This window comes from Macrosteles quadrilineatus, unplaced genomic scaffold (genome assembly GCF_028750875.1).
Source record: "Macrosteles quadrilineatus isolate MER2022 unplaced genomic scaffold, UCM_ALF_1.0 Scaffold_6__1_contigs__length_79288215, whole genome shotgun sequence".
Classification (NCBI taxonomy): domain Eukaryota; kingdom Metazoa; phylum Arthropoda; class Insecta; order Hemiptera; family Cicadellidae; genus Macrosteles; species Macrosteles quadrilineatus.
Window position 1 is genome coordinate 15351993 of NW_026542599.1, and position 3766 is coordinate 15355758.

Here is a 3766-nt window from a genome sequence, read left to right on the forward strand (position 1 = left end):
ACAAGAATATCATGATTTATATCTTAAAACAGATGTATTGCTACTGGTTGATGTGTTTGAGACATTTAGAGACCTGTGTTTAAAGGATTACAAACTGGACCCCGTACATATGTATTCACTTCCTGGATTAACATGGGAGGCCTGTCTTAGAATGACTGGTATAAAATTACAACTATTTCAAGATATTGACATGCATTTGTTCATAGAAAGTGCGATTAGAGGAGGAGTCAGTATGATTTCCACACGTTACGCTAAAGCCAATAATAGATATATGGGTGAACACTATGACCCCAATCAAGAGAGTGTGTATTTAATATATTTAGACTGTAACTCGCTATACTCTACAGCAATGTGTGAGCCACTGCCCGTGGATGGATTTCGTTGGACAAATGAGATAGACTACAAATATAATCAAAATGATGAGTTTGGATACATTTTAGAAGTTGATTTAAAATATGATAAAAGCTTACATGATTTACATAATGACTATCCATTAGCACCAGAGAAAATGAATGGCAAATTAATACCTAATTTAAATGACAAAACTAAATATATTTTACATTACAAAGCATTACAAAAATATGAGGAATTGGGTTTGATTGTTACAAAATACCACAGAATTTTAAAATTTAGACAGTCTAAATGGCTTGCGCCCTATATTAATTTTAATATTGAAAAACGAAAATGGGCTAAAAATGATTTCGAAAAAGACTTTTACAAATTGTTAAATAATAGTCTCTTTGGTCGAACAATTATGAATCAACGAAAGTTTCGTGACATTTATCTCAAGGATGAGTCACTATTAACAAAATATGTCACTAATCCAAGGTTTGACTGTAGCAAAAAGTTCGATAACAATTTACATGCTATACATTTAAATAAATTAGTTGTAAAGTTTAATAAACCTATATATTTAGGAATGACAATTTTGGATATAAGTAAAGTAATAATGTATGATTTCCACTATAATTATATGTCAAAATTTAAGAACAAAAGATTTCTTATGACAGATACAGATTCTTTAATGTATTCTATAGTTACTCAGGACTTTTACAAGGAAATAGAATGTGACTTGCACTTTTTTGATACCTCTGGATATAGTAAAGAACATTTCTTATACTCTGATAAAAATAAAAAAGTCACTGGCAAGTTTAAAGACGAATTAGATGGTCATATTATGTATGAATATTGTGGTTTAAGACCAAAGTTATATTCTTATATTCCTCTAAAATGGTTATATGAAGAAGACAAGCAAGCTTTAGAGGTGAAGAAAGCTAAAGGAGCTGATGGGGCTACAGTTAAACATCTCCTTAGACATCAACATTATTTGAACTGTCTTGCAACTGGGCAAGATTACTATGAGAATGTGACAAGAATTAAATCTACAAATCATCATCTTCAAACCTTGACCATGAACAAGAAAGTACTATCCTTTGACGATGACAAGAGGTTTATTCTTGAAGATGGCATTAATACTCTTGCGCTTGGTCATTATAAAATTGATCAAACATGAATTGTATGTGTAGATATATTCAATGCTGCAAAATAAATGCAAATGTTAAAAAACTCCAGTCTTTTATTTATTTACCCTTACCATCCTCTTGATAGAATTGGTCAAACATAAATCTATATTTACCATTATTCTTTGACCTTTCTTTGTCTATTACGAAAAAGCCATATTTAGTTTTATCCCAACATTGATGACAGAGATTTTTAAATTGGTCAAATGAAAAGTCATTACCAACATGATTGTGATATACATGTTTTAAATTTAAATCATCTTGTTTGAATAATATTAGGAAATTTACATTATCACGTAAATGTTTGTGTACTTTGCTGTAAGATTGACACAAGTAAAAACAGTTAATATTTTTATGTCGACCCATTGAGAAAAATTGTGTAATATTTGGACTATTTATGTCATCAAATACAACAACTGACTGTGATTTTACATCATTTGGTGTGATTTCACAGTCAGTAAACGTGTGTAATTTCACTTCATCACACAAACTAAATATGTCAATTATTTTTTTATATTTTTCTTGTTCTAAAGATTTAGATATTAAATATAAGTTTGTAAATTTTAATCCTTCCTTTCTTACAATTAAGTTATAAATTACAACCGTCTTCCCACTTCCACTTGGACCACAAATAACACATCGAATATTGGTAGGAAATAGACCCAACTTCTTTGGTATATTTTCCTTAGTATGTACTATTTTAAATTTGTGTTTTTGTTGAATAAAAGACATTTTTTATATAATAAAAATGGTAAAAAATGTCAATAAGAAAACATGTAAAAAGGGCAAAGGTTTATTCCTAAAGCCATACAGGGGTCGAGGGTTATTGAATACTCTTATAAATAACCTTCCATTCCCACTTCACATACCATCATATCGGTACTGTGGACCTGGAACGAATATACGTGAGAATCTAGCTAAAAATGTACCTCCAAAAAATAAACTAGACTCTTATTGTAAAGAGCATGACATATTCTACATGAATAATCCCGATACCGCTTCTCGGAACAAAGCAGACATGAGATTAGCAGACTTAGCTTGGACTAGAGTTACGGCCAATGATGCAAATCTCGCTGAAAAAGCTGCTGCTTATGCCGTAACAAATTTGATGAAGGCAAAAGCAAAAATGGGAATGGGATTAAAATTTAATAAAAAAGATGGACAACTACCAGCTGTTAGAGGCCGCAAAAGACGTGCCTCACTTCAGGGGGGTGTACCTAAAAAACGAGCTAAAAAATCTAAAACCAAGAGTAAAAGAGTGCGGAATAGTTAATTTAGACAGTTCATCTGGCACACATTGGACAGCATATCGTAAAAATAAAGATATTGTAATTTATTTTGACCCATTTGGAATCCAACCTCCAAAAGAAGTTATTAAATATTTTGAGGGATATAAAATATTCTATACAACTGATCAAATACAAGATTTAAATAGTTCTATTTGTGGAATTTTATGTTTATCATTCATAAAAAATTTTTGTTTATAAAAATGGATTCATTTACTATAACATTTTCGGGTACAGAGTCAGAGCTAAAGTCAGTGTTCTTTCCTCCCATAGAATTAAATGATGATTATGTAATTGGATTAGTAGATTTTCAAAGTTATAATTCTATATTTAATGTTAAAAAACCTCTAAATACTTTAACATATTACAAAGTAGAGAAAATGACATTACCAAAAGGAGAGATCTCTGTCGATGATTTAAACCAGTTATTAAATGGTAAACTTAAAGTTATAATAGATAAAAATGGAGAAGCATTAATTAATACCAAATCCAAACTTTTGTTTAAAGGGCTTATTCCAAAATTAAATCAACTTAAGGGCAACAAATTAACCATTAGAGAAGGTGATGATGTTTTCTATTATGACCACAATGCTCCAGTTACAATAGAAATTTCTGAAGGAACATATGAGGTGGTTGAGCTTGCAAAGGAAATTCAAAAGCAAATCCCAGACTTTTTCCTTACAGCTAATAATAAAACTATGAAAGTGACACTACTTTCTAGCCACGTGTTTGATTTTACAAAAACATGTTTAGGGTCTGTTTTATTGGGATTTAAAGGTGTATCTACTCCTGGTGTTCAGTTTGAATCTACAAATAAAATAAACATTAATAATGTAAATGTGATTAGAGTAAAATGTAATATTGCAAACGGGTCCTATTTAAACGGAAACAAATCACACACCATACATAGCTTTTATCCAGAAGCTCCTCCTGGCTACAAAATTATCGAAGTTCCAAGAA